We start from the raw sequence: 14,819 nt of genomic DNA on the forward strand, positions 1-14,819 counted from the left end.
ATCTTAGTCGGTAGCCAATGAAGAATTAATCCGATACATTGAAATCATCCATGGGAACAAATGAGTCGAACCTAAACAAAAGTCCTCTTTATTATTGAATTTAGTTGATTTTTATTTGCTTAGCTCTTAGTTTCTTAGTTTAAGTTTTAGTTAATTGTTTAAGTTTCTAGTCTTGCAAAACTAGAGAAAACCCCTTTCTATTACTTGTTTTATTTAGATAATATTAGCATTTATTTTAATTGTTTACTGTTCCCTGTGTTCGATACCCTACTTGCTTGAACTATATTACTAATCGATAGGTACACTGCCTTTCGTGTGTTTATTTTGTATCTAAGTTAGTAGGATTAAAACTAGTTTGTTTCACACACATCAGTCCCTCTTCATACAAGGCCACCAATACTCTTTCCTCAAATCCAAATACATTTTTGTAGCCCCGGGATGGATCGAAAATTTCTATCTATGAGCTTCCTCCATCAATGTAGTACGCGTACCGCCCACAAATGGTACCCAAATCCGGCCCTGAAAAGTCATAAGCCCTCGACTATCCGTCACAAACTCAGAAACCAAACCAACGACCCGTTCTCTCTTCTGCATCTCCGGATGCATAGCCTCGGCCTGTGCCCCACGAATGGCTTCCAGAACTGGAGCTATTACGGTCAATCTCAAACATACATTTCGCAGTGGAGTACTCTCCGCCCTGCGACTCAATGCGTCGGCTACCCCATTAGCCTTGCCCGGGTGGTACAAGATCTCACAATCATAATCCTTGACCACATCTAACCACCTCCTCTGCTGCATATTTAGGTTAGGCTGATCCATCAAGTACTTCAAGCTCTTATGGTCCGTGTATATCGTACAACGAACCCCATACAAGTAGTGTCGCCAAATCTTGAGAGCGAACACCACTGCCCCCAACTCTAAATCATGTGTGGGATATCTCGTCTCATGAGGCTTCAACTGCCTCGATGCATATGCTATCACATGTCCCTTCTGCATCAGCACCGCTCCCAGCCCTAAAATCGATGCATCACAGAATACCACAAAATCTTCCATCCCTTCCGGAAGAGCTAATACCGGAGCTTCGCACAACCTTTGGCGAAGCGTCTCAAAGGAGGTCTGCTGCTCAGGACCCCATAAAAACGTAACACCCTTCCGGGTCAATCTGGTGAGTGGCACTGCGATCTTGGAGAAATCCTTGATAAACCTCCGATACTACCCTGCCAACCCAAGGAAGCTCCTGATCTCGGAGGGTGACTTTGGCACCTCCCATCTCATCACCGCGTCAACCTTGGCCGGATCGACCAATATCCCTTTCTGATTAACGAGGTGCCCCAGAAACTGGACCTCCCGCAACCAGAAATCGCACTTGGAAAACTTTGCATAAAGTTTCTCCGATCTCAAAACTCCAAGAACTTCCCTCAAATGCTCCTCATGCTGCTCTCTAGATCTCGAATATATCAGAATATCATCGATAAATACAATCACCGACCTATCCAACATCGGCCTGCATACCCTGTTCATGAGGTCCATGAACACAGTCGGGGCATTGGTGAGCCCAAAACGTATCACCACAAACTCATAATGCCCATAACGCATCCTGAATGCTGTCTTCTGGACGTCCTCGTCCCGCACTCTCACCTGATGATAGCCCGACCTCAAATCGATCTTGGAGAACCAAGATGCTCCCTGTAACTGATCGAATAAATCGTCGATCCTCGGCAACGGGTAACGGTTCTTGACCGTCAGCTTATTCAATTCTCGGTAATCAATACACATTCGATGCGAGCCGTCCTTCTTCTTCACAAATAGAATGGGTGCTCCCCACAGCGAGCTACTCGGCCGAATAAACCCCTTCCCCAGCAGCTCCTGAAGCTGCGAGGATAACTCTTGCATCTTTGGAGGTGCAAGACGATAAGGCACCTTAGCGATAGGCGCGGCTCCCGGAACCAAATCGATACTGAACTCCACTTGCCTCATAGGAGGCACACCCGGTAATTCTTCGGGAAAAACATCTGGAAACTCACGCACCACCGGAACTTCATCCACTGAACTCGGTCTCTCGGAGATCACTCGTTTATCCATCACATACGCCACAAAACCCTTACAGCCCTGCTGTAAACACTGCCTCGCCCTAGCGGCCGAGCAAAAGGCTGATCCAGAACGTGTACCCTCGCCGTATACCGAAAGAACTCCCCCACTAGGATCTCGTATGGTCACCAGCTGACGCTCGCAGTCGATAACCGCGCCGAATCGGCTCAACCAGTCCATGCCCACTATGACACAGACATCACCCATCGCAATAGGAACCAGATCGATCGGAAACTCAACCCCAAAAATCTCTAACACACATCCCCGGAGGACCTCCGTGGCACAAATCACTCTGTCGGAAGCTATGGAAACCCGCGGAGGCCGACTCAATGCCTCACGACTAACACTGATATGCTGACTAAAGGCCAAAGATACAAAAGACCGACTCGCACCCGAGTCAAATAACACTAAAGCAGGCACAGAGTTCACAAGGAAGGTACCTATACATAACATAATATAAGCATAATATCTCAATACCAAAAATAAATATATAGAAGGAAACGTACCAGCCACAACGTCCGGTGCAGCGCGGACCTCTTCCGCAGTCAGCTGAAAGGCTCTCCCTCGAGCTCTCGATGCCTCGGCCTTCACGGGCCGACTCTCTGTAGCTCTGATGGCGGCGGAAGCAGATCCCTGAGATGCTCCGCGCAGCAGCGGACACTCCGCCTTCCGGTGTCCGGTCTGGTTGCAGTGAAAACACACTGCAAACCCCTTGGGGCAGTCCTTGGCCATATGCCCCTCCTTGCCACATTTGTAGCAAGATCCTGCTCGACAGACTCCATCGTGACCCTTGCCGCACTTCCCGCAAGTGCGGCCCTTCTGGCTCCTGGGTTTGGGATCAGTGGGCTTGGCCCGCTTGGCTGCCGGCTGGAGCTGTGTCGGCCGCCGATCCCTCCCCTGAGACTCCGCCTCCTCCCTGGCCTGAGTCTCGAGCTCAATCTCCCTCTTCCGGGCATTTGCATGAAGCTCAGCAAATATCTGATACGAGGATTTCGCGACGAACTCCCGAATATCCCGTCTCAAAATGCTCAGGTAGCAGCTCATACGTGCCTGCTCAGTGGACACGTGCTCAGGGCAGAACATCACCCTCTCATGAAACATCCTTGTGATCGCTGTAACTGACTCAGTACCCTGCTTGAGGTTCAGAAACTCCTGTGCCAAACGCTCCTTCTCCACCTGGGGAACATACTCATCTCGGAACATGGTAGTGAACCTCTCCCAGGTCACTGCCGAAAGCTCAGCAGGCGTGAAATGCGCCGTCACAAACTTCCACTAGTCCTTCGCTCCCAAGCGAAGCTGATTCAGCGTGAACCGAACCTTCAGATGCTCGGGATATGAGCAAGTGAAGAAGCACCCCTCCATATCAGATATCCACCTCATAGCTGCCACTGGATCCTGTGTACCATCAAACTTTGGTGGTTTGGTGTTGCTGAACTCCCGAAACAGTGACGCATCACCTCCCTGGGGTCTCGCCGCAGCGATCGTTGCGGTAGCCGCTGCAACAGCAGCCTCAGAAAGAGCGGCGTAACGCTCGTCAAATGTCTCAATCAGCGCGGTCTTAACAGACCCGAACATCTCTGGTATCTCAGCTCTGATGACCACAACCACCTCCTCATGAATGATCTGTCGATTCTCCTCATCACTAGCTCCGGCACCCTCCGGCATATGACGTGTCCTCACCATGATCAACCTCTGAAATACAACATGCGATCAATTAGAATTCACTCGAACATTCTTACACTCGACAATCCACCCCTCCTTGATTCTTGGTATCCAAAGATTCTTATTTGGACTGTGTACTGCCCCGGTGCTTTCAGTAGTACGGGCCCAATACTACTGTCCACACCGTCTCAGTACACACCCCAAACCTTCCTCTTCGGATCCCAATTCCCAAGTACTCTATCATGCGTAGACCACTCTCTAATAGATCTCTCATAAGCCCCTTGCTGCTACCTACTCACTCTCGGCATCTCATAGCACCTCACCCCTCCCTAGGCTAAGGCATCACAAATTAGGCCACTCTAGTCCTATTAGCAATACCTAGCCTACTCTAGCATGCAGATACATCATATCAATATTAATATCACATAATATAAAGGTATTTTGGGAATTCACCGTTCGGGCGCTGACTGATCGTACACACGTTTCTTCCTGGAATTTGTTTCTTTTTCAAGAAAATCTTTTACTCTTAGAAAAGTTAGGTTTTCTTTTGAAAATATCTTTCCAATTCCTCAGTTTGAGTTCAAATACTCCCGAAGGTGTACCCGAATCCCTCAAACCAAGGCTCTGATACCAAATTGTAACACTGTAAATTTCAAAACAATTTTTTCGATTTTCATATAAAACAAAATTCGATTAATATTCATCAACAACCATATTAATTATCCAATATAGGTCAATACAAAATCCCAAGATCACAATGTAAAAACTCCGAGTGTGTGTGTACGGATCAAGCCGGTGCCTTCCTGCGGTCATCACTAGTACCTGAAACAATAACATCAAACACTGTAAGCACAAGGCTTAGTGAGTTCCCCAAAAATACCACATATACACATATTAGCCACTCGAGGCTATAACTCTGTGGGTCCGTGCACCCAAACTCTGTGAACCCTCAGGTTCTAGCTCTGATAAACATGCACTACATAAAATCACATAGAAATAATGCAGTACAACACATAACATACAAAGCATACGAATACTCTATCACATAACTCTGGTTACCTACTCAAGGTAATATAGTATAGTGAGAAGACTCACCTCGCGTATCTCGGTATCTCACGAATCCTGGAAATCCCTCGTGCTCGATCCTCCGAGCTCTAATCCTCCTATAACATTATATGTTTCTAATTAACACTTTATATCTCTAAGGTTGACTATCCATAAGAAGTCAACACAGGTCAACTCAGGTCAACGGTTAACTCTGACCGGACTCGGCGAGTACCATGGCAACTCGGCGAGTCTAGACGTTTTCACCAACCCTCTGAAATCCCCTTACTACACATCGAGTATTCCCCCCCCCTTTACTCGACGAGTTTCACCTGAATGAATCGCGGGGCCACCCAGACTCAACTCGCCGAGTCTCAAGGACAACTCGGCGAGTCCAAGTTTCACTCAGTCCACTCGTCATCCCTCTCCAACTCACCCTAACTCACTGAGTCTACCCATGACTCGATTGGACCACTCGCTGAGCAGTCCCATGGAAATCTTCAAGCTACTCGCCGAGTCGGATGAACAGACTCGGCGAGTCCATGCCATGCAACCACTCCAACTTGCTTCTAAGGTCAGATCTGCTTCCATAAACTATAGATCTGACCTCCCTCGACTGATTCATCACGTAAAGCTCTTATCTTGGTGCCCATAACACACCCCATAGCTCATAAATGGAGTTTTTGACCTAAGGCATGAGGATTCCAATCCAAGGCCTCCATTGATTCCCAAAAAGCTTGGGTAAAGGGACACTCTGGACCTCTAAGGGTCCAGATCTATGGTTCAAACCTCATGAGGGACCAAGAGGACACTAGATCTTGCCATAAAAGGGTTCAACAAACCCTAAATCTAGATAAACAACAACAAAGAAGAAGGTAACTCGGATTTATTACCACAAAAGTGATGCTCTGGACTCCAAACCCATAGAAGTGGCTCCTCTTGCTTTCCCTTGGCTAGCTCTTCTCCTTACTTGCAACGATGGCACCTCCAAGGTCAATAATGGCCTCCTACTTAGCTCCAAATGCTCACACTCGATTAGGGTTTCACTCAAGGGGCTGGTGAGCACAAATGACGCCCATTAGGCCCTTTAAATAAGTCTCAAACCCGAGAAATTAGGGTTTCATTACACAGCGCTGACTCGCCGAGTCCATATCCTGGACTCGTCGAGTCCATGCGCGATCCCGCGTCCAGATCCGCGTCCCTACTCGGTGAGTCTGAGCTCCAACTCGCCGAGTCCCCCCACAAATCAACAAAAACTACAATATACAAGATACCTAATAAAATTCGGCTGTTACAACTAAATGGATACATGTTATATAAAACCCAGAGTAAACAAACAATCAATTGTGCATATCTGTCCTAAGCCTACAACCAAACAAGGAATAGGGAATGAGGTGGAAGACACACATCCCACTGTTTGTTAGATCATCGTTGTATATAACCTTGGCGTATTCACTTGGCACTCATGGAGTTAACAATAATAGTTCCTTTATATTTGATGAAAACACTGTTTAAGAAAACCCTTATTTGTTTTAGTAAAAATGGTAAGCACAATGGTTCTTTCTATAATCACTTAGTTTATACTAGCTATATATAATCTAATATCGAATACATAGTTAGTTGTGTGAATATGCCCTATACCCACAACCAAACAAGAAACAGGAAGTAAGGCGGAAATCACACATCCAACTACCTATCAGATACTAATTATATATAACCCTAGTGTATAAACCAAGGTATTGTAGAATTAACCACTTAAGGTCCTTTAAGTTATACTGGTTTAATAAAATGGATTAAACCCTTTAGTAGTAAGTTTCTAGTTTTAGTTTACTCATGATCTATCTAAAAAGTATGTATTTGTACTAGAAAAAGATGTATTGAATTGGTATACTATGTCCTGACCCATACCTGGTACTCCTTATGATTACTTAGTGTATATGGAATATATATATATATATATATATATATATATATATATATATATATATATATATATATATATAACTAAGATCGGGTAGATAGTAGACTGGGTGCATCATCTCTAAGCCCACAACCAAACAAGGAATAGGAAATGAAGCGGAAAGCACACACTTTACTATCTATCGGATTTGATTAATATATATCACTAATGTATGCACTAAGAAATCATAAAGTTAGCATTATAGGACCCTTTCTAAATGAATGTACTATGATTCGACTATATCGTTTGTCTTTTGAAATATTGAAAGTATTCAGTAATGTTTGTAAAAAGTGACTACTGAAGCACTAACTACCTTAAAACCAGTTTGTTGATTTAGGGTAAAATGTGATGTAATTATAACAATACTGATATCACACGTGCTTTACCACGACGACCTAATGGCGCCAAAATTGATGTGATATTTGTCACCTGTAGACTTGCAAGTCCCACTGTAGCTAACAACAAGGTGTGGGTGTCAATCCCGTATAGATCTATACACAAACTCATGCTCTCCCTACAGGAGACTCTGGTTACAAAACGCAACCTACCAACTATATTGCTAACTCGTGAAGTAGTGGTTCACATTAATGTTATAGTATTTTTGAATTAGTATTGTATGTTCTCTCTAATCTAGTGTATTGTGTGTTCTCTTTGTATAGTGTATAGTATGTTCCTCCCTATTTCTCGTTATAGTATGTTTGAAATCCTAAACTATACCAATTATAGTTTACTAGTATATTCATTTGAACTATTACTGACTTGATGAAAAGACTCATTTATCTACTAAGTTATGATTGTACTTTAAAAACATAGTTTTATAAACTATAAAGTAACATAACTTAAAAAGAGTTTTTGAAATGATTTTATCAATTATAAAAGTATAAGAAATCCTTTTGAATATGATGGTTATCACAAATAACATTTACACAATTATCATTGTGATCAACTTGTATCCCCCCCCCCCCCCCTTTTCAAAGCATTTAAAAGATTGATTATAGGGGTATGAACCCACCTTATGTGTAACGCCCATTATGGTATATGATTTAAATATAATTATTTTCCATCCTTAAGAGAAGCTCAACGAGTCTATAGCCCGACTCGTCGAGTAGAGACAGGATTTGCACACATTCTTAGTTGGCGACTCGACGAGTCCATATTCCAGAATCGGCGAGTCCGCTTGTCTGGATGAAACCCTAAATCCCAAAGTTTGTACCCTATTTAAACATCATTATAGCCTCCCACTCCAACCTCCAACACCTTTAGAGCATTCCTCTGTAAAACCCTAGCCCCCCTTTGTTGAGCTTAAGTGTTTTGTGATAGTTTGGGAATTGTAGAGGAGAAGGAAGGAAAGAAGGTCCATAGAAGAGAAAGGAGATCCAAGAGCTAGCTTCTATCTGTTTCTCATTCGGGTAATAAAGTTATTACCTTGTGTATTCCTCCATTAAACCCTCTTGTATGCTTGTTATGTCTCTTTTGGAGCCTTTTATGATTCAAACTCAAGATATGAGCTCTTCTTAGGATGGAGACCATAGATCCGGAAGTTATTGAGCTCTAGGAACTCAATGTAGCTACTTTTATACGGAATTAGGCTTGTTGCAAACCTAAGTGCTTAGTATTGGATCATTTTGGTATTTTAGCCTCATTCTCGTGTGCATGCATGTAAAGTTGGAAACTTTACGTGCAAAACCAGCCCTAGAAGCCCAGATCTATGAATTGGATGCACTGAAATCAACTAGAATCGGCTGTATAGTAATGGCATGCATAGGACTCGGTGAGTCAACGTCGTGGCTCAGCAAGTCAAACGCAATCTTCTTGGCCCAAGATTAGACTCGATGAGTTGTTCATACAACTCGGCGAGTCACATACAGATTTGTTCATATGATGAAGGAGTACTCGACGAGTTTTTCATACAACTCGGCGAGTCGGATGAAGTTAGACTCGATGTTAGTATCGAAGAAGAACTCGTCGAGTCTTTGCCAAACTCGACAAGTGGAAGCGGGTAGAGGATTAGAATGGACGATAGGGACTCGGCGAGTTGGCGGCCCAACTCGGCGAGTCCGGTCAACTAATAGTTGACTTTGACCAGGATGTCGATTTTGACCAGGGTAAATAGTTATTTTACCCTAAGAACAGTTATCAGTATCTGATTTAGTGTTTATGGGATTGTAGCCAAGGAGTTCCGGAGCAGCAGGCAGCCAATTCCAGATTTAACATCTCAGCAGCCAGCGTTACGAGGTGAGTTTCCTTTCTAGTAGAAACGGGTCTACGACCACAATGTCGGCCCGTTTGGTTTATTCCAAGACTCGGGAGCAGCACGAGGAGAACCTGAGAAAGGTGCTAGAGACGCTGAGGAGGGAGCGACTTTTCGCGAAGTTCTCCAAGTGCGATTCTGGTTGTGCGAGGTGCAATTCCTTGGATAGCTCATCAACCAGAAGGGTATACTAGTAAATCCGGCCAAGATAGAGTTTGTGATGCAGTGGGAGGTCCCGAGGTATCCATATGAGATTTGTAGCTTCCTAGAATTGGCAGGGTACTACAGGAGATTCATCCAGGATTTCTCCAAGATAGTGGTTCTACTCACCCGACTGACTAAGAAGTCGGTGGTGTTTCGTTGGGGGCTTAACCAGCAGGCAACATTTGAGACCCTCAAATAGAGATTGTGCGAGGCGCCAATTCTTACCCTACAAGAGGGTGTAGAGGATTTTGTAGTCTACTGTGATGCTTCGATCACAGGTATGGGAGTGGTGTTGATGCAGCGTGGGCATGTGATAGCTTACGCCTCTAGACAGTTGAAGCCTCACGAGGCTAACTATCCGATGCACGATTTAGAGTTGGGGGAAGTGGTGTTCTCCCTCAAGATTTGGATACATTACCTCTATGGGGTCTGTTGTACCATTTACACGGATCACAAAAGTTTAAGGTACCTCATGGATCAGCCGAATTTGAACATGAGGTAGCATCGATGGTTAGACGTGGTAAAGGATTATGATTGTGAGATTTTTTATCATCCGGGTAAGGCCAAGGTAGTAGCCGATGCCCTGAGCCGCAAGGCAGTAGCATCCCCGATCAAGGATTTTTGCCTGAGGATGACAGTGATTACTCCCTTGTTGGAGCAGAATAGAGAGGCACAGGTTGAGGACCTGAAGGAGGAAAGGCAGAAGTGTGAGAGGATTGTGGGCCGAGTATCATCCTTTGACTATGTTAGTCGAGGATTGTTGACCCTTCATGAGAGAGTTTGGGTACTGTACGGGGGGGAGTATGGCAGGTGTTGATGGACGAGGCTCATAAGTCTCGTTTCTACATCCACCCTGGGCGACAAAGATGTACAGAGATCTTCGACCCGATTATTGGTGGCCCTGCATGAAGCAGGATGTGGCCTGGTATGTGGCGAAATGTCTAACCTGCAGGAAGGTCAAGGCAGAACATCCGAGACCCCACAGCAAGATGCAGCCGTTAGACATTCCCATGTGGAAATGGGAGGATATCACCATGGATTTCATCACTAAGCTTCCTAGGACCGCACTTGGAGTCGATTCGATTTGGGTCATAGTGGACCAGCTGACCAAGAGCGCCCATTTCATGCCAATTCAGGAGAGGATTTCAGCAGAGAAGCTAGCCGATATTTATGTGTGCGAGGTAGTGGCACGGCATGGAGTGCTGGTATCAGTAATATCAGATCGATACGTCCGATTCACTTCCATGTTTTGGAAGCGGTTTTACTGTGAGATGGGGATTTGTCTTCACTTTAGCACCGGCTTCCACCCTCAAATAGACAGGTATAGCGAGAGGGAGATTCAGACACTCGAGGATATGTTGCGGGCATGTGTTCTGGATTTCGGTGGCAGTTGGGATACGTATCTTCGATTAGCAGAATTTTCGTATAACAACAGTTACCACACCAGCATTGACCATCCTCCTTTCGAGATGCTTTACGGAAGGAAGTGTAGGACCCTGATTTTTGGGGTGAGGTCGGTCAGAGAGTCATCAGGATTACGAAGGTAGTACTCAAGACCAGAGAGTTGATCCAGCAGGTCCGTAGCAGCATGCAGACTACGCAGATTCGGCAAAAGAGTTACGCCTACAGGAGGCGTTCGGACTTGGAGTTTCAGGTGGGCGATATGGTCCTCCTGAAAGTATCACCCTGGAAGGGTGTTATCAGGTTCCGGAAGCAGGACAAGTTGGGTCCCAGGTTTATTGGTCCTTTTAGGATTTTGGCCCGAGTGGATCGGGTTACTTATCGGTTGGATCTTCCAGAAGAGCTTAGCCAGATCTATGACACTTTCCATGTTTCCCAGTTGAGGAAGTGTTTATTGGACAAGTCAGCCCTCATGCCATTGGAGGACATTCAAGTTGATAGCAACCTGAATTATATTGAGAGACCAGTTACGATCTTAGATCGAAAGACGAAGACCTTGAGGAACAAGGTGGTTCAGCTAGTGAAGGTGCAGTGGCAACACCGGAAGGGTTCAGAGTGGACGTGGGTGACCAAGGAGGACACGAGGGAGCATTATCCAAAGTTATTTTTGGATTCAGCAGCAGACTTCGAGGATGAAGTATAAGATAAGTGGGAGAGAATTTTAATGCCCCAATTTTGGTATGTGATTTAAATATAAGTATTTTCCTTCCTTAAGAGAAGCTCGATGAGTCTGTATCCCGACTCGTCGAGTAGAGATGGGGTTTGCACACGTTCTTAGTTGGCCACTCGACGAGTCCATATTCTAGACTCGGCGAGTCCGCTTGTCTGGATGAAACCCTAAATCCCAGGGTTTGTACCCTATTTAAACGTCATTATAGCCTTCCAGTCCAGCCTCCAGCACCTTTATAGCATTCCTCTATAAAACCCTAGTCCCCTGATAGTTTGGGAATTATAGAGGAGAAGGAAGGAAAGAAGGTACATAGAAGAGAAAGGAGATCCAAGAGCTAGCTTCTATTTGTTTCTCATTCAGGTAATAAAGTTATTACCTTGTGTATTCCTCCATTAAACCCTCTTGTATGCTTGTTATGTCTCTTTTGGAGCCTTTTATGATTCAAACTCGAGATATAAGCTCTCCTTAGGATGGAGACCATAGATCCGGATGTTATTGAGCTCTAGGAACTCAATGTAGCTACTTTTATACGGAATTACGCTTGTTCCAAACCCTAAGTGCTTAGTATTGGATGATTTTGGTATTTTAGCCTCATTCTCTTATGCATGCACGTAAAGTTGGAAACTTTACGTGCAAAACTAGTCCTAGAAGCCCAGATCTATGAACTAGATGCACTAAAATCAAATAGAATCTACTGTTTAGTAATGGCATGCATAGGACTCGGCGAGTCAACGTCGTGGCTCAGCGAGTTAAAGGCAATCTTCTTGGCCCCAGGATCAGACTCGACGAATTGTTCATACAACTCGGCAAGTCACACACAGATGTGTTCATATAATGAAGGAGCACTCGATGAGTTGTTCATACAACTCAGCGAGTCGGATGAAGTTAGACTCGATATAAGTATCGAAGAAGAATTCTGCAAGTCTTTTCCAAACTCGAAGATTGGAAGCGAGTAGAGGATTAGAATGGACGATAGGGACTCGGCGAGTTGGCGGCCCAACTCGACTAGTCCGGTCAATGGATACTTGACTTTGACTAGGATGTCGATTTTGACCAGGGGTAAATAGTCATTTTACCCTAGAACAGTTATTTCTATCTGTTTTAGTGTTTATGGGATTGTAGTCGGGGAGTTCCGGAGCAGCAGTCATCCAGTTCCAGATTTAACATCTCAGCAGCCAGCGTTACGAGGTGAGTTTCCTTTACAGTAGGCACGGGTCTACAACCACAATGTTGGCCCGTTTGTTTAGCAATAGTTTCGGACATCGGTCTGATGCAGTAGTTCAGGGTGCTTGATGTCTTTGTGATTCAAGCATGTGTTTGTGTTATGTGTTCCGGACTTCGGTCTGATGCGGTATGCAATATATGTGTTTATGCTAGTAGTTATGATTATGTTATGGTATGTTCAGTCAGTTTCCGGACTTCGGTCCGATACAGAGGGCAAGGCCCTGGATAGTTCTGGACTTCGGTCTGATGCAGTTTCCGGACTTCGGTCCTACGCGGAGGGCAAGGCCCGGGTCAGTTTCCGAACTTCAATCCGAGGCAGTTCCGGACTTCGGTCCGATGCAGTTTCCGGATTTCAGTCTGATGCATTGGGCAAGGCCCAATATGTGCTTTATATGTTATTGTATGGTATGTGGTAGATTGGGGGAGATCACTAAGCTTTGTGCTTACAGTTTTAGTTTTGGTTTCAGGTACTCCTGCTAGCAAGGGGAAGAGCTCGGGTTGATAGCATGGTACACACCACAATCACAATTTTATCCTGGGAGTTTTATTCAGACATTTTGTTATGATATTGATTTCAGTTTAATTTGATACAATTATTATGGCATTTTGAGACATGCAATGCATGGTTATGTTATATAACATTTGATGTTGTGGCTTTTAGTAATGTTAAAACAAAAAAATTGGGTTGTATTTTTGGGATGTCACATTATGTGGGTGATTCAACTGCAGATTCGTATAAGGATGAGAAGTTCCACGACTGAATTCCCGAGACATACACGAGTCCTAATTGACATATAATGGCATATATATATATAGGCATGTAATTAGTGTTTGAAACAACTAACATGCAAGGAAACACCCTTAGGGGCTAGGAAACACTTGGAATGAAGTGTTGAAATCACATGTGATTAATCAAAGGGGAGTGTACAGCCAAGGGAAGTATGTTAACAGCCACACTTGAGTTTACGGCCACACCAAGTGTGTACGGCCGTAAAATCTCCAAAATGGATGCATATTTGGTTTTTGTTCCATAGGGATTCAATGGTTCAAGAGTTCTAATGGCTAACAAGAATCTATAAGTGTTTAAGGCTCAAGATATGTCCAAAACAAGGGTTTACGGCCAAAGGAGATGCTCATTGCCATCAAATCTTATTGTTCTTGGGAAATGGTTGTTTTCAAGGGTGTTTAACACGAGTTTCTAACATGTATCTAAGCATAAGGAAAGGATACTTACGTTTTGGAGGCTTAAAGAAGGTTCATGGCCACTAAGAACAAGTGTGTGTTCTTGGTGTTCTTGGTGAAAGTTGATAATCTTGAAGATCTAACCAAAAGAGGTGATTTCATGGATGAATCAAGAGATGCTTACAAGGACAATAAGGAATGAAAAGAAGGATGGATGAATTACTTACAATTTTTGAAGATCAAGACGAAGATCCTTATGATACTTGAGAGAGAATTCAAGAGTTCTTGAGGTGAAAGTGTAAGAAATGAAGAAAAGTGAAGGAATATTATACTTAGGGGCATGAGTTCACGGCTGGCAAGAGTTTATGACCGTAAAATCCTTGTTTGCGGCCGTAAACTCCTTGAGATGGAGTTTATGGCTCGAATGATGTACAGTGAACTTAAGCGGATATTTCCTAACACTCATTCCTTGGATGTATTTGGCTTAGAACACTTAAACAGACCCTTAATAAAGCTAAAAGATAGCAGAAACGAGTCTAACATTTGATTGGATTGATTGACTTTACTGGATTGAAATTGTTGGGTTGTCACATTCCTGAGCTAACCTCTACCTCTCCACCAAAAGTATGTATCTCATGTGGAACATCTCAAAGAACTGCTCCTAAGTAACATCAACTCTCTGATCAAGAGTGTAAACATTAGCCACCAAATCTCCACCAATCCTTCGCCCCCAACTTTAGAAGGTTCAGTGCGCACTTAACATTCTGGTCAATAGGGAAAGAGCATGTGAAGAAACAACCCTCCACATTAGATAGCCACCTCATCGCTATAATTGGGTCCCTGTGATGGGTTTTGAGCAATATAACAATCATATGGTGCACATACAACCCTAATGCTTTGGATCTAAGTTTTCTCAAGTTATACATGCAATTTTCATATTATCTAAAGCATGAACCCTAACTAGCATACAATTTTGAGATTTACAACACAAAACAAGTTAGATGAATACCTCTTTGTTGTACCTTGTAGAACTTGGCCTTTCAAGAGCTTAGTACCTCAAATGTGATACCTCT

The sequence above is a fragment of the Lactuca saligna genome, chromosome 4, assembly GCF_052625555.1.
Source record: "Lactuca saligna cultivar CGN05327 chromosome 4, ASM5262555v1, whole genome shotgun sequence".
Taxonomy (NCBI): Eukaryota; Viridiplantae; Streptophyta; class Magnoliopsida; order Asterales; family Asteraceae; genus Lactuca; species Lactuca saligna.